Source organism: Hibiscus syriacus, unplaced genomic scaffold (genome assembly GCF_006381635.1).
Source record: "Hibiscus syriacus cultivar Baekdansim isolate YM2019G1 unplaced genomic scaffold, ASM638163v2 tig00110514_pilon, whole genome shotgun sequence".
In the NCBI taxonomy this organism is placed as follows: Eukaryota; Viridiplantae; Streptophyta; class Magnoliopsida; order Malvales; family Malvaceae; genus Hibiscus; species Hibiscus syriacus.
In genome coordinates, this window is record NW_024062768.1 from 450,796 (window position 1) to 477,430 (window position 26,635).

Sequence of the window (26,635 nt, forward strand, 5' to 3'; positions counted from 1 at the left end):
AATTTGACTTGTTAAGGGTCTAACGGAGGAGTTATAAAGATTAGAAATAATTAAGAACATGTTTGAAATTATAGTATGATTTTTAGATTCAAGTGTTTTAGTGAGATTTTTGGATATTTAGGAATGTTAATTTAAGATAAGTTGGTATTGATAAGTAAAGTTGAGTTTAAAGGCACTAAAGGAGATTAAAGTAGAAGATTTGGTTAAGTTTTGGTTAAATTTTGAGTTAGAAATGGTAATTTATGGGTAAGGGTATCGGTACTGGAAGAACAATATCAATACTTCAAGGTAAAATCAGTTTGAGTTCAAGGATCAATATCGGTACAGGTTGAGGAAGGTATCGATACTGAAAGGGGAGTATCGATACCAGGAGTAAGGTATCAATACCATTATCAGGTTTGAAATTCCAGAATGTCGAAATGGTATCGATACCGAAGTGGGTATCGATACCATAGAAGGGAAGTATAGATACTTTAGTGGGAGTACCGATACTAATGTGTATGAAATGATAAAATAAGTGTTTCTTTCAGTTTAAATTATTATGTGTGGTTATAAGAGATATGAATTATGATATTCATTTTCGATTGTTTTTGTGTAGACATCGATCAAAGACATGTTTTGGACACTTCGACATTTTAAGTTATTGATCAAAAGTGATAAAGATTCGTTAAGGACTTCAGTGAGGCAAAGGTGAATGCAACTCATTTGTTTATATTCGATTTGAGGGCGGCTTGCGATAAGCCAACCTCAAAGTTTTCGATCGAAAACCTTTCAATTTCTTTTATGTTATATTTTTACAATGTTTATTCAAGTTATATTAATTAATCTATGTTTTATGATTATGTGTACATGATTATGAAAATGTGATATGCGTATACGAAAATACTCGATGTGCAAGTGCCTATATGAACACGATATCCTTTGAATAACAAAATGATAAATAATTATATGGTTAAAAGCCCAAGGTATATGTATGATGATTAGAGGTATAGTTGGCATGCCAAGAGTCAAGGGTTCTATGTGGTCCTTCTGGACAAAATTATGTGGTCCTTCGGGACAAACTTATGTGGTCCTTCGGGATAAACTTATGTGGTCCTTCGGGACAAACTTATGTGGTCCTTCGGGATAAACTTATGTGGTCCTTCGGGACAAACTTATGTGGTCCTTCGAGACAAACCTATGTTGTCCTTCGAGACAAACCTATGTGGTCATTCGGGATAAATATGTGGCACTTTGGTGCAAATTATGTGAGCTGTGGCGACAACATTATTGCACAACCTCAATGTACTCAAATACCTAGAGTCCTCAATAGTATACATTGGGCATTTAAAAACAAAGTTATATAAAACGAATAATGTATAAAAGTATACATTCTTGTTATGAAAAGCAATTTAAATCCGTTATGAAGTGTTTTTATGAAATAAATAAAGATTTCGTTTACAAAGTTTATTTCACTCGTAATTGCCTCACTAAGTCATTGACATAGCTTGTGATTGTTTCATATGTAGGTTTGAAGAAAATGGAAGGTTGAAGCTAGTTGAGGATAGCATACTCCCATGAAGATCAGATCAAGACAATTTAAATGTAGGGTTTTTTGTAAATTTGTATATTGTTGGCATGCACTACAAGTTTAAATTGAAATGCTCTGATCTATTTTATAAATTCATAATTTTGGTATCTATGTAAATTAATGAATGTTTATTTTCATATTTCATTTTATTATACATTTTATTATAAGGGTTTCACCACTAAAATACGAGTTAGAGTGTAATTTTTCATACATCTCTAAAAATATTATTTTGAAAAGTCAATATGATATCTCAGATTCGTATCCGGGTCGGGTACGAAATAGGGGTGTTACATTTAATGGTATTAGAGCTATGGTTTAATTGATTTTAAGTTCGAAATGAAGTCATTTTTGTTTTACAAAGTGTACATGCCAACTTTGAGTTTATTCTTTCTGAACTTATAAGGTAATTAGTATGTTGTCCTTACTAATAAAATACTGATTTAATCTTATTAGTTGTCAGATTTTGAGGGCTCCCGAAGTGAAGCGGGAGATAAAAATGAAGGCAGTAATAACTCACCTGCCCCGAGTAGGCAGAGTGAGGAGCAAACACATCCGGGAGTGCTTGTACAAGATCAGGGGACCTTTTTCTAGATTTTGGACACGATTTTGATGCGTTTTAAACTCCTAAGATTAATGTTGCTAAGGAGCTTAGAAGTTTAGGAGCACCCGAATTTAAAGGAGAAGTTGAGGAAGGTCCTGTTGCTGCCGATCTGTGGCTTAACAACCTTAAGATAATGCTTGAGAATCTCCATTGTTCTGAAATGGATAAGTTGGATGGGGTGGTTTCGTTATTACGGGGTCAAGCCATAATATAGTGGTCTAATGTGATGATGCAAGCTTCAAGGGACCAAGTGACTTGGTCATTATTTCTAGAGGAGTTTAAGAACAAGTACAGAGGGGATCAGTTCATCCATTAGATGAAACAAGAATTTATGAGTTTAATGTAGGGGAATCACACTGTTTATGAGTTCGAGTGTGAGTTCAATAAGCTGAGCAGATTTGCAGCAGAGTTGGTCCCTACGAAAAAAGACTCATGTGACTGGTTTGTAGATGGTTTACGCCCTCGATTGAAAGAGATGCTATTAACATTGAATCTCTCTTCATTCCAAGATGTGGTAAATCAAGCAAAAGCCCTGGAGTGAGCTCAAAATGAGAGATTTATGGAGCAAAAGACGCAGTGGAATAAGATAACTGATGTTTCATCTAGTACATTATAATCGAAGAAAAGTCGAGGTTCAAGTTTTCGACCTCAGATTAGATCAGAATCAGTAACATCCTCAGGTAGAGGATCAAATCCTGGAAGAGTCAGACAGATTCAATCAATGGAATAAGGAATAGATAAGCCAAATCAATGTAAACATTGTGGAAAACATCATAGTGACGTATGTCGAAGAGTTTTTGGAGCTTGTTTTAAGTGCTGAGAGGCAGGACATTTTATTCGGGATTGCCCATTGATAATCAAAAAGCATGCCCAAACAGAGATATCCGCTGCTATACCTATGAGAGTTAGAGGTCGAGGTCGAGGAAGAAAACAATCTGATTCGATCGCTCAACCTGAAGTGCACTCCACTGCTCGAGTGTACAACCTTAAGACCAGTGAAGATTGTTAAGAAAAGCTGATAAATATGTCTTAGTTCTGATTGATCTGGGATCGAATTATTCTTATGTTAGTAGTGAAATGGTGAAAGACTTGAGAATTCTGTTAGAATTTATTCGTAACGAGGTGATTATGACTAATCCATTAGGAAATAGTGTTTGGGTGAGACAAATCTGTCGAGGGTGTCCGATATGGATTAAGGGAATTGAATTCCTGTTAATATAATGGAATTACCATTTGATGAGTTCGAGGTTATCTTATGAATGGATTGGATCTATCGTTATCACGCCAATGTGGATTGTTGACTTAAGCGAGTTGTGCTGAGAAGTTTCGATGGATCGAAAGTTAATGTGATTAGTGAGAGAATCAATCCCTTAACTAATATGATATCGATTATATCGGCTCAAAAGTTAATGATACAAGGATGTGAAGCTTATATTGCTAATATGATTGATACTAGAGCTAAAGAAAGAAAATTTAAAGATATTTCGACTGTCCAAGAGTTCCCGAAGTATTTCCTGAAGAATTACCTAGATTACCTCCAGATAGGGAGGTTGAGTTTCAAATTGAAGTTATGGCGGGAACATCATCGATTTTAATGGCTCCTTATAGGATGGCTCCAAAGGAACTGAAAGAGTTAAAGATTCAGTTACAAGATCTTTTGCATAAAGGATTTATCAGACCTAGTGTGTCACCTTGGGGTGCTTCAGTATTATTCGTAAAGAAGAAAGATGGTTCGATGCACTTTTGTATTGATTATCGATAACTTAACAAGGTGATAATAAAGAACAAGTATCCTATTCCAAGAATCAACGATTTATTTGATCAACTCATGGGAGCTGCGGTGTTTTTAAAAATCGATTTACGCTATGGTTATTATCAGGTGAAGATACAAGAATGGGATGTTCCAAAAATGGTGTTTAGGACGCGGTATGACCATTATGAATTTGTAGTAATGCCATTTGAGTTAACTAACGCACATGCAGTGTTTATGAACCTTATGAACAGAATTTTCCAACCATACCTTGGTTAGTTTGTGGTCATTTTCATTGATGACATTTTAGTATATTCGAAGACAATGGAGGAGTATTATGCCCATCTTCATGTGATTTATCAAACATTACAAGACACGATGCTTTATGATAAGTTCTCTAAGTGCAAGTTTTGGTTAAATAAAGTACCATTCCTTGGACACGTGGTTTCTGTAGAGGGGATTCAAGTGGATCCTCAGAAGGTAAAAGTTGTTTTAGAGTGGGAAATTCTGAAGAGTGTGTCAAAAGTTTGAAGCTTTCTAGGTCTCGTAGGTTATTATCGAAGGTTTGTTAATAATTTTTCGATGATATCTCTACCTTTGACCAAGCTGTTAATAAAAGATGTGTCTTTTAATTAGACTCTTGATTGTCAAAAGAGTTTTGAAGTATTGAAGAAAGTTTTGACGGAAGCTCCAGTGTTAGTGCAACCAGATCGAACAAGGATTTTATTTTACTATATTTAGCGACGCTTCCCATAAAGGTCTGTGATATGTACTAATGCAAGATGGAAAAGTAGTCGCCTATGCTTCGAGACAACTTAAGGCCCATGAGAAGAACTATCCGATGCATGATCTTGAATTAGCAGCGGTGGTCATTGCATTGAAGATTTGCACCACTATTTATATGGTGAGCATTGCTACATTTTCACAGATCACAGAAGTTTTGTTGATGCAAAAGGAGCTTAATTTGAGACAAAGGGGATAAATTGAGCTACTTAAGGACTATGTGTAATATCCAGAATATTGAATTAAAGACTTTATTAAAAGGATTTAAAATTGTGAGGATTTAATTCGATTAAATGATAAAAGATGATAATGGTTTGGATTAGTGGTTTAGACTAAATTGTAACAATGTATTATTAAGAGGGCATTTTGGTCCTTTAAAGGAAGATGAATTTAAAATTCATTATTAGTAAGGTATTAAAGTTAGGGGAAAAGAGGAAAGTAAGATACCAAAAGCCATTTCCTTTTTTCTTCTTATTTCACGTGGAAAAAACCCTCCTCCATAGCAAAGGTAAAGTTCTATTTGATTAGTTTCTTCTTTCATTTTTGGCTGGGTTCTGATGTATTAAGTATGATAGAAACTTAAGGAATGATTAAATGGGATCAAATCTAAGATATGGATTAAATATTGAAGATCTAAAGAAATGTGTTTTGAATAATATGTTAGAATATAGGGTTTTCCTGATGTTTATTAGTATATTTGACTAGTCAAAGATGTAAATAAGAGGTTAGAAGCATTAGATGAGATTAAGAACATGTTAGAAAAAGGGGTGTGATTCTTACATTTATATGTTCTTGGGAGATTTGAGATATTCTAAGAAGCTAAATGAGGGAAAATTAGTTGAGATAAGTAAAGAAGAGTTTATTAGTATTGTTGGGTGTAAGCATAAGGGAATATGACTAAATTTGGGAAAGAATCGGGCTAAGAAATGGAAAATCTAGGTACGAGTATTGGTACTGGTAGAACAATACCGATACTATAGGCTTAAAATTGGAAGAAATTAGCTAAGTAGTATCAATACTGATGCAATCAATATCGATACTGAGAGAAGGCTGTCAATACTATGAGGAAGGTATCGATACCATTGATCACATAATGTAAAAATGGTATTGGTACCATATTAGAGTATCAGTACCATAGTACAACAGTATCAATACCATGGTATGGGTATCGATACTAATGAGCTAGAAATGTGAAGATAGGCTGAGATTGTTATAGAAAATATAATAAAAGTACTCTCGAGTATTGTTTAAGTATAATTGTTAGGAAATATACTAGCAATTGATATTGTACGTGTCTTTAATGGGTGATTGAGTAGATCGAAATCAAGTTCCCGAGTCCAGCAAAACGAAGGGCAAGGGAAAGGTACCTGAGTAATATGCTTTACATTTTAGATACGATAGCGAGGCAAGCCAGGTGAGTGCACTTAATTGTGTAACTATATGTTATAATGGTTATAGATGCATGATTGATTAATATATGTGAGTTATGATTACAAATAGGCACTAAGTGTGCAATTCACGGAATTCATCATATGTTGATGAATAACCGTTTCAACACTAAGTGTGCAATTCACAGAATTCATCATATGTTGATGAATAACCGTTTCGGCACTAAGTGTGCAATTCACAGAATTCATCATATGTTGATGAATAACCGTTTCAGCACTAAGTGTGCAATTCACGGAATTCATCATATGTTGATGAATAATCGTTTCGGCACTAAATGTGCAATTCACGGAATTCATCATATGTTGATGAATAACCGTTTCGGCACTAAATGTGCACTTCACAGAATTCATCATATGTTGATGAATAACCGTTTCGACACTAAGTGTGCAATTCACGAAATTCATCATATGTTGATGAATAACCGTTTCAGCACTAAATGTGCAATTCACGGAATTCATCATATGTTGATGAATAACCGTTTCAACACTATGTGTGCAAATCACGGAATTCATAATATGTTTATGAATGAACGTATGGGCACTACAGGTGCATTACAAAGAGATGATAATGACTGAAAAATAATGAATTGGTATTTGACCGATAAGAAATAATGATATAACGATTTCATTGTATGATTAGTTTTTCCCCACTAAGTAATACTTAACGTGTATTTATTTCACGCGTAGGTTTAATACAAGCTGACTAAGGAGATCATCAGACATCAAAGTCGGAGTCGCCTCGTCAGTAATAATATGACATACATGTTTACTTTTGATGTACTTTAGTTAACATATAATAGGTTTAGTAAAAAATGCTCTGATAAGCTTTTGAATTAAACTGTTGTAAAATAGTGAAGTGTTTGAACATCTTTTTTTGTTTGTCTATTTAAGTTTAATGCGTGTTTTATTATAAGTAAATTAAAATGTTTTATAAAAAGAAACAAAATTTTACGGGTTTTTCAAATGAGGAATTGTTTTAAAAGTGATGTGACATTTGTATCTCGTATACCGAAAGGTATACGGGAGAGGGGTGATACATTTATTGGTATTAGAGACACATGTTTAGTCGATTCTCGGCCGAAATTGAGAGTATTTTGATGTAAAAAGAGTTTACATGCCACTAAGATGTCAAGTTACTGATAGAGTATAGGAAGAATATGTTAGATGTCTCTCCTTACTAACTTAAGTACTATCTTTATGCATGTCAAACTAGATGTCGAATTCTATGAATTCTAGAAGAACGACTGGATGAGAGAGTAGAGATGGATCAGGTAGTGAAAGCTTTGAAGAGAATAGCGAACATCCGATTCCGTCTGAGAAAGCTAATGTACCGGTACCTCAAGGTATGCCTGTTCTGGAGTTTAGAGATTTTATGCAAGATCTCGATGCTATTTTGACACGGTTTTAACCTCCTCCACCTCCCCCTGCTCCCCTAGCACCATGAATGTTGATCCCTAAAGAATTAAAAAGTTTAGGAGCTCTTGAGTTCTGGGGAGAGGAAGGAGAAAGTCTGATGGACGCAAATTTATGGCTGATCGATATGATGGTAATGTTGGAGAGTTTGCAGTGCTCCGATCATGAAAAATTGGGTGAAGCTGTATCGTTACTCTAAGGATCAGCTCGGGTGTGGTAGATAAATACAACGATGTATACATCGCCCGAACAAGTGAACTGGCAATTCTTCCAAGATGAGTTCAAGAATAAGTATACCGAGGAATAATTTATGAGGTCAATGCTGTTGAAGTTTTTTTACTTGAAACAAGGCGATCGAGCGGTGCATGCGTATGAGGCCGAATACAATAAGCTCAGTCATTATGTTACCGAGGTGGTTCCTAATGATGAAGCTAGACGAGATTGGTTTATCGAGGGTATGAGGTCTAAGTTGAAAGAGATGATGTTGGCTTAAATTTTCCTAGCTTGCAAGAAGTTATTCACAGAGCTAAGGCTATTGAAAGAGCTCAAGAGTAAACTCTACCAGCGGAGCAGAGTATGCAAAAGGGTAAAAGGATTGGACTGTCTTCACCTTCACACCATGCTAAGAAAGGCAATGGCTCAGGTTCTTGATACACTGATAGAGCTGATTCTGTTACAATTTCACAGAAATCTAAGCAGTCTCATTCTTCTGCTGCTAGCTCAGGTAGAGCTTATGGGGAGAGAGGTAATCCATGTCAGTCATGTGGAAAATTTCATTGGGGAGTATGTAGAGTGCTCTCTGGACTTATTTTATTTGTGGAGAAATAGGTCATTATGCTAGGAGCTGTCTATAGAGATCCGAGGAGAGATCAGTTCAAACTGAGAGATCAGTAGGAGCACCTAGTAGAAGCCGAGGAAGAGGAATATCAGGTGGCTAATCTAAGGCTGCTCAAAGATAAGAGACTTGGGAGGTGGCCTAAATTTATAATATAAAGACCAATGAGGATCGATATAATCCGGAGATCATAACAGATACATTTCACCTTTTTGATGAGCCTATTTTTGTTCTAGTTAATCCTGGTTCTACGCACTCTTATATTAATAAAAAATTTGTTAGAACTAGAGGAATTCCTTTAGAAGCAATTATTAGTGAAATGATATCGGTAAACCCTATGGGTCATAGTGCAAGAGTAACTCAGGTATGTAGAAAATGTCCAATTAAGATTCAAGGGGTTGTGTTCTAGGCAAATTTAATGGAGTTGCCCTTTGATGAGTTTAAAATCAATTTGGGCATGGATTGGTTGTCTCCACATCATGGATGGGTGGATTGTCATAGGAAGAGATTATTTTTGAAGGATTCAGAAGGCTTCGAAATAGTAGTGATTGGCGAAAAAGAGAAATCACCCTCCAATGTGATATCAACCCTGACTGCAAAGAAAATGATGTCAAAGGGATACATAGCTTTTCTAGCTAATGTGATAGACACTCGAGTGCCGGAAGTGAGATTAAATGATATCCCCACAGTTAAGAGTTTCCAAAGCTCTTTCCGGAAGAGTTACTGAGTTTACCTCCATATTGTGAAATAGAATTTAGGATTGAGGTTTATCCGAGTTTCGAACCTGTTTCTATGGCTCCGTATCGAATGGCTCCAACGGAGTTAAGGGAATTAAAAGCACAATTTAAAGAGCTACTTGATAAAAGATTTATCAGACCTAGTGTTTCTCCTTGGGGAGCACCTGTGTTATTTGTAAAAAAAGGATGGGTCTATGCGGTTATGTATTGATTATCGTTAGTTAAATAAATTAACGATAAAGCACAAGTATCCTCTTTCGAGGATTAACGACCTGTTTGATTAATTGAAAGGTGCATCAGTGTTCTCTAAGATAGATTTGAGGTTGGGATACAATCAGTTAAAGATCGAGAAGGATGATATATCAAAGATAACTTTTCAGACTCGGTACGAACACTACAAATTTATGGTTATGCCATTTGGATTGACTAACGCTCCATCAACATTCATGGACTTGATGAACAGAGTATTCCAGCCTTAATTGGATCAATTCGTGTTGGTATTTATAGATGATATATTAGTGTACTCCAAGTTAAGAGAGGAACATGATGCTCATCTTCGAGTAGTTCTACAGACACTGCGTGAAAAGAAGTTGTATGCAAAATTGTCTAAATGCGAATTTTGGTTGGCGAAGATTGCTTTACTTTAAAAACGTGTCCGCTCGGTATGAGTACTATAAATGAGTGCGAATATGTGCAAGTATACACAATCGAACAAGTAATACAGTGATAAGTTGAGTATTGTCTCCACAAGGATTGGAGTAAATCAAATAAGTTTGTCAATGCACTTTACTCTGTCACCTAAGTAAAGTTAGTGATGGTATATACAAATGATAATGTTGTGGCAAAATGGAATGACTGATGTGGAAATAGAATGATGGTAATATGGTAGCAAATGGATATGTCGTGGCAAAATAGATTGTGTTTAGTGCAAACAGATGGAAATGTCAAGGCAAAATGAAATGTAAATATACGAGTTGGTTAATAGGACTTTGTCTTTTTCACAAAACAAACTAGTTTGGGAATGAGTTGTAGGAGTCACTAAGGAAAATCTAAGTCTACTTCTCCGAATGGTCTTCCTTTTATGCCTAGTCTACCCAACAGAGTCTACTGAGGTTCCCTATGTTATCTCTAGTAAGGGACTCGACAGATTAAAGATGCCCTGGTAAAACCGATTGGCGTAAAACCCTGCAGTGATCCTATTTGTCCAGATAATAGGATATGTCTCAGCAATACCTTTTTGCGGCAGCATTAACATCTAACCTATCGTTCATGCATAACTCCTTTTAGTCGAATAAAATCCTAGCCTTATTTCTAAAGTGGATTAGTCCTAGTTACTACCTAGAACCCTTTGTTTATTTAGTTCCTACCTAGATTCTCTCGAACACTAAGGATATTTTATCTCGGTATTCTCTCGAACCCAAAGAATCTCCTAAGAAATGGCTACTCCCGTAGCTCCTACAACCTTAAGGCACTAAGTCTCATAAACAAAACAAAATATAGCATAGAAAATCAACCATTCATTGAAATAACACTTAAACATCCAAGTGAACTCCCACCAAATAGGTTTAGTTCATAGTGGGGTTCGAAATAAACAAGCACAAAACAAGTTTCATCCGTTCCTTACAACCCAATAACAAAATATGAAAGCAAAGAACTAAGGGAATGAGAGAAAGCCTTCGACGTGCACTGCCAGAGCTTTCCTCGACCACCACAAACTGCCCTCAACGAACTAGCTCCTCTTGGATGCCTACAACGCCACTCCCTCAGGCTTGTCATGGAGAATGCCATGGCAAGTAGGATTGACAGAGAAAAGGAGAGACATTTTTATCTCTCTATTTAATCTCGAAACGTCATGGAACCTAATTCTTCTTCAATGTGGCTTCATCCTCTATTTATAGGGGAAAATTAACCCTAAGACTTGGTGTGTACTTTTCTAGAAAACCCCAAACCATGCTTAAATCACATGGGTATCGGACAGAGAATAGCAGTGATCTAGTATGGGTTGCCGACTGAGTACCCAGCATAATCCTGCTGCAGAGGCTCAAGGACAGACAGGATCTACATAGCAGGCGGCGCGGTCAGCAGGATCGGCTGTAGCAGCACCGATCCCTCCAGGCGTATCTTTGAGGTAGATTTCTCGGGCAAAGATCTTGGAGAGTAAGAGACAACTGGCTTCAAAAATATATTCTCGCACTTTGCTCATTTTTGAAATACCAGTCGAACTTGGCATTTTCATTTTGCTCAGCAATCTCCTGATGTCACGTCATTTCCTTTCCTTTTCTCCTTGCTCTCAATTCCTGCACATCATCAGACAAGCACATTTCCCATAAGGCATCACCGCTTTAAAAATAAAATGCCGCGGCAAACCGAATCCCACCATATGCAACTAAATACTTCTAAATGCATCTACATGGTCCTAAATGAACCCTTAGACATTCAATAAATTAAGTGAAAATGTCCCAAAATGTGACCTTTTTCAGAGTTATCACACCCCCAAACTTAAGCTATTTTTTATCCTCAAGGAATGGATAGCAACAAGCAAAACAAAAATACCATGACAAGTTTAGAAGCAAAATAATTTTATGGGATAAAATTTTAGCCCTCAGCACATATGGCTTCAACATGCTAGACTAGGTCGAGAACTCTAGTACTATCCCCTAGGGCAAAATTCTTTGTATGGGTGTAAGCGTGTTTGTATCCAGTCCATGCTTAATAAATCTAAAAATTTTCTAATCAAGCTTTCTTAATTTACCATGACATTTACAAATTTTTACTCTCACCTTGCTTTCTTTTCTTTAATTCTGCTACGGGGGGAGTCAGCCCATCATTTTACCATCCCACACTCTAGGTGAAAGGGAGCATACCTTCCACCCCGAGCTAGTCAGGTAGAGTCATCCCGTGACATCTTTCATTCACTCATATGTCATGGCATAGCGGAGTGTCCCTTTATATATCCCGAGGCATTATTTCATGACTTCATTCATTTATTTTCATTTATTTTCATTTATTTTCATTTTCATCATTTTTTGGTGGTTTTCATCATTCACAGTTTTATGCCATGACATTTAAGAATTCTCTTATAAAAAATTTCTAAGTTTCTCAAGCATGGAAAACATACAATCGTGTGTTCAAGGGTTTCAAAAAAGCAAGTCCTGGAGTTGGTTCTATCATCCTCAACCAGTCATGTACATTCTATCCTAGCCATCAAGAATTCATCATCATCGGGCATCCTTAACTAATTTCAGAAAACTATTCAAACACTTACTAATGTTATGACATATTTATTTTATTAATACTATCATGCAATGATTTGAAAACCCTACCTCCCCCAAACTTGAAAGAAACATTATCCTCAATGCTTACTAAAACTAAGGAAAATGAAACTACATGCTATGAAATGCAATCCAATGCAAGGTCCCTTGACTTCATGCGTGTGGTGGTGCGGCGGTCGTGCCACGGGTACGCTTACGCAGTTGGGTGGGGCTAGAGTGTTCGGAGTCAGAAGCGGGTGCAATTGGAGGAGTACTGGGACCTTCAGGGACAGTTGAGAGCTGGGGCTCCTCGCGCTTAGATGCCTTATTCAGGCGGCGTTAGCTCCTATGCAAAGGAGCTTGCCGTGGCATCTCAGATTGTGTCTCTTCCGTTGACTCAGTGGGCTGCGAAATGAGCTCCATGAAGGCTATTGCCACATCCTCATCCCGTCGCTTGATATAGGAAAAAAGGTCATCAGGTTGCTGGTCAGATTCACCACTTGATCTTGGGTCTGCTTGGCCAGAAGTGTTATAATTTGTCGTGGCATTTGTGCATATGGGTGGACATTATCAGCAATTTTATCGTTTGTGCCAACACCAATTGAGTCTTCTTTCTAAGTGGGTGCGACTTCTATAGGGGCTTTACCCTTGTCCACATGTTTGGGAGTCTGCACTTTCCAAAACATCTCAAATTGTTATGGCATTTTTGTCTCATTCGATTTGAGCACCAGTGTAGACCAAAATTCCCCACATATATAATAGTTCCACCTTCAAAATATTTTGTCCTGATATTTTGGGTCTTTCACATCTAAATTATAGGACCCTTGTAGTAGTCCTATCTTCTTCAAAGTACTTTTTTCCTGAAGTTGAATGGTAGTGGAATAAGATCTCTTTTCGCTCCTTTTTTCTTTGGCAACTTGAAATCATTTGGGCAACAGATTCGTTGGAGAGGTCGAGGTCATCCCTATGCCAGTATCCACCATCGTGTATGATCTTGTTCTTTCCTAGGCTAGTTAAGGAAGAAAGCAAAACAACACTAACGAGGAAATTGACAATGTTAGCATACCACAAAATTGCCGTGGCAAATAATAATTTCTCATTAGGGAATTTTTCCTTAATCACCATTTCATTCCTTAATTCTTTTATAATTTCTAGACAGATGATTAAGCACTTGGGGTTTAAGATGAGTGAGTTCAATAGAATCCAAAGGATTATATTTCATATCTGGTCTAGCTATGGGTAAGCTAGACTGACTCATCTCCTTTGGAATATCCTTGAGCTCCTCTTTATCTTCTTCATCAAGCTTCAAGTGATTATTAGTGCATAAAAATTTGTTGCGGCAAAATTCTGCAGCTTTCCTTTGGTCATCAACTCCTACTGATGGGGGTTTTTCTTTTACCGTGGCAAAATTTTTCTTGTCTTCATTGGCTGCACTCTTCGAACCTTCATCATTATTTTCCAGTGAATGTGAATCTTCTTGCATCATCGGATCTTCACGCACAATCTCATGACCGGGCTCTCCGAGTGTTACCCCCCTAAACTTAGCATCTTTATAGATTTTGGTATCACTCCTTAAGGTGAATGTACCACAATGTTCCATGTCTTGAGCATGAGTGACTTCAGTATCACTAGGTAGATTGCCATATGGGCAAAAATGTAATGTCGTGGCAATTTGACCAACCAGACCCTCCAAGACCCTCAAAGATGAGTTATGGCTTTGAAGCAAAGCTTCTTGGTTTTTTATAGAGGTCGCATGGTCATGCAACATGGTCTTCATGGTTGCTATAAAATCTAGCATTGTGGCCTCCAAAGAACTTGTGTTGGATGAAGATGATACTCCCTCGTTAGAATTATGCCATGACATATTCGTTTGAAAACCCTGAGAGTCATTGAAGTTCTGCTGCCTAGCGGACTGACTAGCACTGTTGGTTCCTTGATTTCCCCAAGAATCTAGCTCGAAATCTCCATGTGATTTTTGCCCAAGGCCAAGCCTTGTAGATGGAAATTGGTAATCATTGGTTGCAATCCTATCTAAAATGTCAAATGCCTCTGCTGGTGATTTATCAAGTAATGTCCCATTTGCCAAGGCATCTAGCATCATCCTCGTGGGTGTATTGACTCCATTGTAGAACATCATAACTTGAGTCCAGTTGTGGAATCCATGATTGGGGCACTTGCGAAGCAAACTTTTGTATCGATCCCAACACTCATACATAGACTCTTCATCGCCTTGGTGAAAAGATGCTATGGAATTTCTAAGATGGTTGTTCATATTGGGTTGATTATGCCATAACAAAAAAGTTTTACACAACTCAGCCCAAGACCTTATCGAGCCGGAAGGTAATCCATTGAGCCATGCCCTGGCATGATCTTTCAAAGAATATGGAAATAACTTCAATTTCAACATATCTTCATACAAACCTTGTTGTCGAAATGAGTCACAAACCTCTAAAAATACCCGAACATGTTACCTTGCATCCTCCCGAGGAGTACCACCAAACTGTCTAATAAAGTCCAACATGTCGAACATAACCGGTTTGAGATCGAAATGGGCTGCCTGAATCTTGGGTACTACAATTCTAGGATTTAGGTCGTCTATGATAGGGTTTAAGTAATCTCGAATAGTACGAGGCCTAGTTGTATTCCCAGAATTCAAAATTGCCTCGACATTATGATATTCCTCTTGACCAATTCCTTGAATTCTGATCTGATACATGTTTGCTTGAGCACGTTGAGTACGTAAAATAAAAACCTGAAAAAGACAAGGAAAATAAAAAATAAAACTATACAAAAAATGAACAAGTAAAATAAAATTGCTTTGACAAAACAAATTAACTTACGGTTACCAATCCCCAGCAACGGTGCCAAAAACTTATCCACTCGGTATGATTACTATAAATGAGTGCAGATATATGTGCAAGTATACACAATCGTACAAGAAATACAATGATAAGTTGAGTATCATCTCCACAGGGATTGGAGGAAATAAAATAAGTTTGACAAGGCACTTTACTCTGTCACCTAAGTAGAGTTAGTCATAGTATATACAAATGATAATGCTGTGGCAAAATGGAATGACTGATGTGGAAATGGAACGATGGTAATATGCTAGCAAATGGATATGTCATGGCAAAATAGATTGTGTTTAGTGCAAACAGATGGAAATGTCAAGGCAAAATGAAATGTAAATATACGAGTTGGTTAATAGGACTTTGTCTTTCTCAATAACAAGCTACTTTGGGAATGAGTGGTAGGAGTCACTAAGGAAAATCTAAGTCTACTTCTCCAAATGGTCTTCCTTCTATGCCTCGTCTGCCCGACAGAGTCTACTACGGTGCCCTATGCTATCTCTAGTAAGGGACTCGACAGATTAAAGATGCCCTGGCAAAATCGATTGGCGTAAACCCCTGCAGTGATCCTATTGGTCTAGATAACAGGATATGTCTCGGTAATACCTTTTTGTGGCAGCATTAACATCTAACCTATCGTTCATGCATAACTCCTTTTAGTCGAATGAAATCCTAGCCTTATCTCTAAGGTGGATTACGCCTAGTTACTACCTAGAACCCTTTGTTTATGTAGTTCCTCCCTAGTTTCTCTCGAACACTAAGGATATTTTATTTCGGTATTCTCTCGAACCCAAAGAATCTCCTAAGGAATGGCTACTCTCGTAGCTCCTACAACCTTAAGGCACTAACTCTCATAAACAAAACAAAATATAGCATAGAAAATCAAACATTCATTGAAATAACACTTAAACATCCAAGTGAACTCTCACCAAATAGGTTTAGTTCATAGTGGGGTTCGAAATAAACAAGCACAACTCATTCGTTCCTTATAACCCAATAACAAAATATGAAAGCAAAGAACTAAGGGAGTGAGAAAAAGCCTTCGACGTGCACTGCCAGAGCTTCCCTCGACCACCACAAACTGCCCTCAACGAACTAGCTCCTCTCGGATGCCTACAACGCAACTCCCTTAGGCTTGTCATGGAGAATGCCATGGCAGGTAGGATTGACAGAGAAAATGAGAGGCATTTTTCTCTCTCTATTTAATCTCAAAATGTCATGGAACCTAAGTCTTCTTCAATGTGGCTTCATCCTCTATATATAGGGGAAAATTAACCCTAGGACTTGGTGTTTACTTTCCTAGAAAACCCCAAACCATGCTTAAATCACGTGGGTATCGGGCAGAGAATAGCAGTGATCTAGCCTAGGTTGCCGACTGAGTACCCAGCATAATCCCGTTGCAGAGGCTCTAGGACAGACAGGATCTGCATAGCAGGCGGCGCGGTCAGCAGGATCGGCTGTAGCAGCACCGATCTCTCCAGGCGGATCTTTGAGGTAGATTTCTCGGGCAAAGATCTTGGAGAGTAGGAGACAGTTGGCTTCAAAATTATATTCCCGCACTTTACTCGTTTTCGAAATACCAGTCAAACTTGGCATTTTCATTTTGCTCAGCAATCTCCTGATGTCACGGCATTTCCTTTCCTCTTCTCCTTGCTCTCAATTCTTGCACATCATCAGACAACACCTTTCCCATAAGGCATCACCGCTTTAAAAATAAAATGCTGTGGCAAACCGAATCCAACCATATGCAACTAAATGCTTCTAAATGCATCTACATGATCCTAAATAAACCCTTAGATATTCAATAACATAAGTGAAATGTCCCAAAATATGACCTTTTTCAGAGTTATCAGTCATGTAGTCTATGCAAAAGGCATAAGAGTGGATTCCAAAAAGATTCAATCCATAGTAGATTGGAAACCCTTGAAGAATGTTACAGAAGTTCAGAGTTTCTTGGGGCTTGCTGGTTATTATAGGCGATTTGTGAAGAATTTTTCAATGTTAGCTCAGTCGCTAACTAACTTATTACGAAAAGATGTGCCTTTTGTATGGACGGGAAAATGCCAAGAAAGTTTTGAAATGCTAAAGAGAATAGTAACTGAGGACCTAGTGCTTGTGCAACCGGAGTCAGGTAAAGATAATATCATTTACAATGATGTATCCCATAATGGGTTGGGATGTGTGCTGATGCAAGAAAGGAAAGTTGTGGCTTATTCCTCAAGATAGTTGAAGAATCATGAGAGGAATTATCTTACTCATGATTTAGAATTGTAAGCAGTAGTGTTTGCTTTAAAAATTTGGTGCCATTATCTGTATGGTGAACGTTAACATGTCTATACGGATCATAAAAGTCTAAAATATTTGCTGACTCAGAACGAGCTGAATTTGAGACAGGGAAGATGAATTGATTTTTTAAAAGATTATGATTTGGGTATTGACTATCATTCGGGAAAAGCTAATGTGGTAGCCGATGCGTTCAGTCAAAAAACTTTCACAGCTTTAAGGGCTTTAGATGCATGTATGTCTTTAAAAGAAGATGGTTCTTTAATTGATGAATTAAAGTTAAAGCCGATGTTCTTGATTTAGGTAAAAGAGCTAGAAGGTTGAGATGAGAAATTTTTGATGACATTGGCGCAAATCGAAAAAGAAGAGGCCAAAGATTTCGAAATAAAAGACAACAAATGCTTATATTACCGTGGAAGAATTTGCATTTATGATGATGATGAATTGAGTAAAGATATTCTTTGCGAAGCACGTTATAGCCCTTTGGCAATGCACCTAGGCGGGAATAAGATGTATCAGGATTTGAAAAGTCGTTACTGGTGGCCTGGTATGAAAAGAGTTGTCCTGGAGTTTGTGTCAAAATGTTTAACATGTCAACAAGTGAAAGCTGAACATCAAGTGCCTTCCGGATTACTACAACCGATAACCATCACTGATTAGAATTATGTGCGAGTTATAATGGATCTTATTTTAGGGCTACCTTTGTCACCAGTTAAAAAAGACTCGATATAGGTAATAGTGGACAGATTGACCAAGACGGCTCATTTTATTTCGGTTCGGGTAAACTATCCAATGGATAAGTATGCAGAGCTGTATATAAAAGAGATAGTTAGACTGCACAGAGTACCGATATCAATAGTGTTCGATCGAGACCCAAGGTTTACTTTGAGATTTTTGAAGTCCTTGCATGAGGCATTGGGTACTCGATTGAACTTTAGTACAACTTGTCATCCGCATATCGATGGACAGTCAGAGCGAGTTATTCAGATACTAGAGGATATGTTAAGGGCTTGTGTGATTGAGTTTAAGGGATCATGGGAAATGTATTGGCATTTAGTGGAATTTGCTTATAATAATAGTTATCCATCCAATATTAAGATGGCCCCATATGAAGCTTTGTATGGGAGGAAGTGCATGGCACCATTAAATTGGTTTGAACTAAAAGATCAAGATCTAGTTGGGCCGGATTTGATAATAGAAATGGAGGAAAAAGTAAAAATTATCCAGAGCAATCTAAAGATAGCCTCCTATCGCCATAAGTCCTATACCGATTTAAAAAAAAGGAAATTGAATTTCAAGTGGGGGACAAAGTATTTTTGAAGGTTTCACCTTGGAAGAAGGTATTATGTTTTAGGTGAAAAGCAAAGTTGAGTACGAGATTCATTGGACCGTATGAGATATTAAAAAGGGTTGGACCCGTAGCTTATCAATTAGCTTTGCCTCCGGATATGAACAAGATCCACAATTTTTTCACGTATAATGCTTAGGAGGTACATATCAGATCCATATCATGTTATCGCTCCTGAAGAAATAAAGATCCGACCAGATTTAACTTATGATGAAGAACCAATGCAGATATTGGCTAAGGAAACCAAGGAGTTGCGTAATAAAAAGATTCCTTTAGTTAAAGTGCTCTGGCAGAACCATAAGGTAGAATAAGCTACTTGGGAAAGAGAGGAGGACATGAGGAAACAATTTCCACATATCTTCGTTTCATGTATTTCTTTAAATTTGATGATGAATTTTCTTAAGGGGAGAATTGTAATGCCCCAAATATCGAATTAGGGACTTTATTGAAAGGATTTAAAATTTTAAAGATTTAATTCAATTAAATGATAAAAGATGAGATTGATTTGGATTAGTGGTTTAGACTAAATTGTAACAATGGGTGATTAAGAGAGCATTTTATCCTTTAAAGAAAAATGAATTTAAAATTCATTATTAGTAAGGTATTAAAGTTAGAGGAAAAGAGGAAAGTAAGATACCAAAAGCCATTTCCCTTTTTTTTCTTCTTTCACGTGGAAAAAACCCTCCTCCATAATAAAGGTAAAGTTCTATTTGATTGGTTTCTTCTTTTGTTTTTGGCTGGGTTTTGACGTATTAAGTATGATAGAAACTTAAGGAAGGATTAAATGGGATCAAAACTAAGAGATGGATGAAATATTGAAGATCTAAGGAAATGGGTTTTTGAATGATATGTTAGAATATGGGGTTTTCCTGATGTTTATTAGTATATTTGACTAGTCAAAGATGTAAATAAGATATTAGAAGCATTAGATGAGATTAAGAACATGCTAGAAAAAGGGGTGTGATTCTTAGATTTACATGTTCTTGGGAGATTTGAGAATTTTAAGAAGTTAAATGAGGGAAAATTAGTAGAGATAAGTAAAAAAGAGTTTAATAGTATTGTTGGGTGTATGCATAAGGAAATTTGACTAAATTTGGGGAAGAATCGGGCTAAGAAATGAAATTTGGGTACGAGTATCGGTACTGATAGAACAATACCGATACTATAGGCTTAAAATTAGAATAAATTAGCTGAGTAGTATCGATATTGATTGCATCAATATCGATATTGAGAGAAGGGTGTCGATACTATGAGGAAGGTATCGATACCATTGATCACAGAATGCAAAAATCGAATCGGTACCGTATTAGAGTATCGGTACCATAGTACAGTAGTATCGATACCATGGTATGGGTATCGATACTAATGAGCCAAAAATGTGAAGATAGGCTGAGATTGTTATAGAAAATATAATAATAGTACTCTCGAGTATTATTTAAGTATAATTGTTAGGAACTATACTAACAATTGATATTGTACGTGTCTTTAATGGGTGATTGTGTATATCGAAATAAGTTCCCGAGTACAGCAAAATGAAGGGAAAGGGTAAGGTACCTGAGTAATCAGCTTTTCATTTTGGATACGATAGTGAGGAAAACAGGTGAGTGCACTTAATTGTGTAACTCTATGTTATAATGGTTATAGATGCATGATTACTTAATATATGTGCGTGGTGATTACCAAATAGGCACTAAGTGTGCAATTCAAGGAATTTATCATATGTTGATGAATAACAGTTTCGACATTAAGTGTGCAATTCACGGAATTCATCATATGTTGATGAATAACCATTTCGGAACTAAGTGTGCAATTCACAAAATTCATCATATGTTGATGAATAATCGTTTCGGCACTAAGTGTGCAATTCACGGAATTCAACATATGTTGATTAATAACTATTTTCGGCACTAAGTGTGCACTTCACGGAATTCATCATATGTGATGAATAACGTTTCGGCACTAAGTGTGTAATTTACAGAATTCATCATATGTTGATGAATAATCGTTTTGGCACTAAGTGTGCAATTCACAAAATTCATCATATGTTGATGAATAATTGTTTCGGCACTATGTGTGCAAATCACGGAATTCATAATATATTTATGAATGACCGTATTGGCACTACGGGTTCATTACAAAGAGATGATAATGAATGGAAAATAATGAATTGGTATTTGATCGATAAGAAATAATGATATAATGATTTCATTGTATGATTAGTTTTCGCCTCACTAAGTAATACTTAACATGTGTTTATTTCATGCGTAGGTTTAATACAAGTTGAGTAAGGATATCATCAGACATTAAAGCCAGAGCGCCTCATCAGTAACAGTATGACATACATGTCTACTTTTGATGTACTTTAGTTGGCATGTAATAGGTTTAGTAGAAACGCTCTGATAAGCTTTCAAATTAAACTGTTGTAAAATGTGAAGTGTTTGAACATCTCTTTTTGTTTGTCTTTTTAAGTTTAATGCATGTTTTATTATAAGTAAATTAAAATGTTTTATAAAAAGAAATAAAATTTTACGGGGTTTTCAAATGAGGAATTATTTTAAAAGTGATGTAATATTTGTATCTCGTATACGGAAAGGTATACGGGAAAAGGGTGTTACACTATGATGCGATTATAGAATATTATCCCAGGAAAGCCAATGCAGTAGTTGATGCTCTTAGTCGAAAGACTTTTACCGCTTTGCATATGTTAGATGCTCGAATCATGTTAAAGGATAATGGTGCACTGATGGCTGAATTAAATTAAAATCGTTATTGTTAGAATGGGTTTAATAGTTGTAAAAGAAGGATGATAAGTGTTTACCCTGGTTTGAGCAAATGGAAAAAGGTGAAATCAAGGACTTTGAAGTAAAGTCTAATGGATGTTTATACTTTAAAAACAAGTTTGTGTTCCAAATATTGATGAGTTGAAAAGAGATATACTTTATGAAGCACATTGTAGTTCATTAACTATGCACCTAGGAGGGAACGAGATGTATCAAGATTTGAAAGGGCATTTATGGTGGACAAGCATGAAAAGAGACATTACAGAGTTTGTCTCAAAGTGTCTTAATTGCCAACAAGTAAAAGCTGAACATCAAGTGCCTTCGGGATTATTGCAACTGATCTCGATTCCTCAATAGAAGTGGGAAAGAGTTACGATGGATTTTGTAATGGGGTTATCATTGTCACCCAACAAAAAGGATTCAATTTGGATTATTATGGATAGATTGACCAAATCAGCTCATTTTTTCCTGTTCGAATGAATTATTCGATACACAAGTATGCGGAATTATATCTCAAGGAGATAGTTCGATTGCATGTATTACCAATTTCAATAGTTCATGATAAAGATCCAAGTTTTACTTCAAGATTTTGGAAGTCTTTACAAGGAGCTTTGGGTACCCATTGAATTTTAGCATTGGTTTTCACTTAACTGGTATGAATTAAAAGATCGGGAAGTTCATGGCCCAGACTTGATTAAAGAAGTTGAAGAAAATGTTCCAGTAATCCAGTACAATCTTAAAGTGGCATCAGAGGCAAAAGTCATACGCAGATTTGAAGAGGAAAGAAATTGTGCTTCAAGTAGGCGGTAATTTTTTCTCAAAGGATCACCTTGGAAGAAAGTACTTCGTTTTAGGCGTAAAGGAAAACTCAGTCCTAGATTCATTGGACCTTATGAAGTTTGGAAGCGAGTGAGACCAGTGGCTTATCAGTTAATCTTGCCACCAGAGTTAGAAAAGATTCACAATGTCTTTCACGTGTCTATGCTTCGAAGATATCGATCAGATCCTGCGCACATCATAATGCCGGATGAGATATAATTTCTCTGGAGAACCAGTACAGATTCTAGCATATGAAATCAAGCAGTTTAGGAACAAGACGATTATTCTAGTTAAAGTTCTCTGGAGAAACCATAAAGTAGAAGAAGCTACTTGGGAACGTGAAGAAGATATGAGGAGACAATAACCCCACCTCTTTGTGCAATGAAAATTCGAGGATGAATTTTTTTAAGGGGAGAATTGTAACATCCCAAATATCGGGTTAATGATCAAATTGTAAGAATTCAAAACTTAATGGTTTAATTGAAATAACTTGAAAAGTTTAAGGATTTATTATGGAATTTTTTTAGGACTTGATATCAAATTTGTATTATTGGAAGGGCATTATGGTCTTTTCACAAGAAAGATTTTTATCATCTCTTTTTAAGGGATATAAGCACGTGGGGTGAAGGGTTAAAGGAAAATCTGGAACTTTAGCTGTCTTCTTTCTTCTTGCTTGTGGAAACCATTTCAAGGGTGAGTTGATTTCCAGTTGTTTGTTCATTGAATTTCAAGGGTTTTTGTTGTTTGTTCATTGACTTTTTAAGTTGGTTTTTGTTCATTGAATTAAAAGATGGATGAAATAGAGATGAATTTGAAAAATGGATTTTTAAGGGAGATGTTGTTATGGTTTAGTTTTTGGACTTATGTTGACAAATTTGACTTGTCAAAGGTCTAACGAAAGAGTTAGAAAGATTAGAAATGATTAACAACATGTTTGAAATTATAGTATGATTTTTATATTCAAGTGTTTTAGTGAGATTTTTTTGGATATTTAGGAATGTTAATTTAAGCTAAGTTGGTCTTGATAAGTAAAGTTGAGTTTAACGGCACTAAAGTTAGAGATTTGGTTAAATTTCGAGTTGGAAATGGTCATTTTTGGGTAAGGTTATCGGTACTGGAAGAACAGTACCGATACTTCAAGGCAAAATCACTTTGAGATCAAGGATTAGTATCGGTACTGCTTGAGGAAGGTACAAATATTGAAAGGGGAGTATCGATACCAAGAGTAAGGTATCGATACCATTATCAGGTTTGAAATTCCAGAATATCGAAATGGTATCGGTACCGAAGTGGGTATCGATACCATAGAAGGGAAGTATCGGTACTGTAGTGGGAGTACCGATACTAATGCGTTTGAAATGATAAAATAAGAGTTTTTTCAGTTTAAGTTATTACATGTGGTTATAGGAGATATTAATTATGATATTCATTTTCGATTGTTCTTGTGTAGACATCGATCAAAGACACATTTCGGAAACTTCGACATTTTAAGTTATCGATCAAAAGTGATAAGGATTCGTTTAGGACTTTAGTGAGGCAAAAGTAAGTGCAACTCATTTGTTTATATTCAATTTGAGGGTGGCTTGCGATAAGCCAACCTCAAAGTTTTCGATCAAAAACCTTTCAATTTCTTTTATGTTATATTTTTACAATGTTTTATTTAAGATATATTAATTAAGCTATGTTTGATGATTATGTGTACATGATTATGAAAATGTCACATGCGAACATGTGTATACGACAATACTCGATGTGCAAGTGCCTACGTGAACAAAATATCCTTTGAATAATGAAATGATAAATAATTATATGGTTAAAAGCCCAAGGTATATGTATGAGGATTAGAGGTATTGTTGGCATGCCAAGAGTCGAGGGTTCTATGTTGTAATACCCCAAATTTTGTCTAGTGACTAAAATATAAGTTTTGAAAGTTTAGTGGCTAAAGTATAAACTTTAAAAATTTTAAGGACCAAAATTGTAATTTTTGAGACTATATATTTTAGCCTATAAATGAACAGTTTGGATTAAAACATAGATTTTAGTGAGAATCATTTTTTTGATACTAGAATTATGTTAAAAGCTAGAAAACAGTAAAATTCGGTATTGAAATCAGATAATCGGATCGAGCCGAAATTTTACGAAAATTTAAAGGATGTTAGAAAATGATTGAAAATATTATTTTATATTTTATATCAGAGAAATTTGGCTCAGAACAGTGTAATTTTTTAGATTTGTCGAACAGTTAAATTTAGGGACTAAATTGAAATTTTTGGAAATTGAAAGGGTAAACTTGGAAAGGTAAGATTTGGATTTTTTTATGGATAAGGTGATATCATGGATGGTGTCATGTAAAGGCAAAGTGGTAGTTGTGAGTATTTATTTAGGGCAAAACCATCATTTTTAACCCTTTTAATCAAGTGTAAAGTGTTTTAATTTTTGTTGGAGAAAAACGTGAAAGGTTCTCATCTTCCTCCCCATGACCGTGAACTTCATTAGGTAAGAGGAAAAAATTTAGTTTTTATTTTTCGAGCTATTTTCTTGAGAATTAGACTTCGGTGTAGTTAGGAAAAATGTTTTACGTTCAATTCACTACGTTTTGACATGAATGTCACTAGGGTTTATGTTCAAGTTCATCTTGAGTTGATGAAGGGAATACTGATTTCTTGTGTTTTAGGGGTTATGAAGAGTTAAGTGATTTTAAAGAATTGGTTGTAAGAATTGATGAAGAACTTAAGGATGAAGTTAATGAAAACAATTTAGATTTTGAATATCGTAGTGAGTTTGAAAATTCACCAGAAATTATATAAATATTATTTGGAGGTTATTTTTATATATTTATGTTCATATATCAATCTAGTTTTGTTTAAAATAAATGGGGATCAATTTCAAGCTGTATAAAAAAATATATGAATTTTTAACCGAGGAAAGGTCAGAAAAACGGGCAACAGATTATGTACAAAATAGATTATGTCGATCAACTTTAAAATTCACTATAAATTGTAAAGAATGAATTAGAAGAAGTTATTTATATGGATAAATTTTTATTCGAGTCTAGTTTTCAACGGAAGAAACGGAATTAAATTCCAGTGTGTATATCAGTACATAATAAAGATTCTTTAAAGGTAGTGCAAGTTGTCTGAATATGGAAATTTTAGAATTTAAGTTGAAATGTATTAGAAGATGAATAGTGATTTTTTTAAATGTAAAAGTATCATTTGGATGAGTTAGAATAATTCTGGAAATTTTGGAAAGTGTGCTGATTTTGGAGTTTAAATATCAAGTTGGGATTGAATTTCAAGTTTATCAAGTTGTAAGGTTGAAATAGAAAAAAAAGTCTAAGAAAGTAGGATGAAATTGTAAGCTATTGAGTGTTGAAGTATTGATTTGAACTTTTATTTTAGTTGCTGGAAATTTTATATATTTAATGGGAAATGATCATAATAGTGAAGAGCTATTATGAAATTAAAGGAAAAGTTGAGTTTAATTCTAGAAAGAATTTAAAATATGTGGTTTGATTTTATAATTGGTAAAAGTTGAAGATCATGTTGGGAATAATTATTTGTGGAAATGAATAAGTGTTTTGAGAAGTTTGAATTTATAATGGAGTTATGAGTTAGGTTGATATCGATTTAGTTATCGTTATCGATTTTATTTTATAGATTTTCAAATGTCAAAATGAGCTTATGTTATAATGATACTAATATGCAGTTTAAACATTTTGTGTTATAATTTGGTATTGTCATATTACAATAAAACTAGCAAAACGAACGATCTGAATGGAAAGGACAAAGCTTCTGACTAGTATTATCGTATACAAGTTCTGTAGTGAGGCAAATGTGAGTGCAGTTTATTTATTTAATTATTTCGATCGATGACGACTTGCGATAAGTCAACCTCACCTTATTTATTTCAAAGATATGAATTATGTTTTGATTATGGAATTATATCCATAATATCTTAACAAGTTTTACGAATGATTTTGGGTATGAACTACCCATGTCATGTTTTACGAATGTGAATTAAATATATTTATGTTTCTGATATGTTTTTTATTTAAATGATTATGAAATGAACTGAAAGCCCACTGTATGTTATATTGAGAGTCAAAGGCACAATTGGCATGCCATGAGGTGGTAGAGGTAGAGGTAGAGGTAGAGGGAGGGGATAT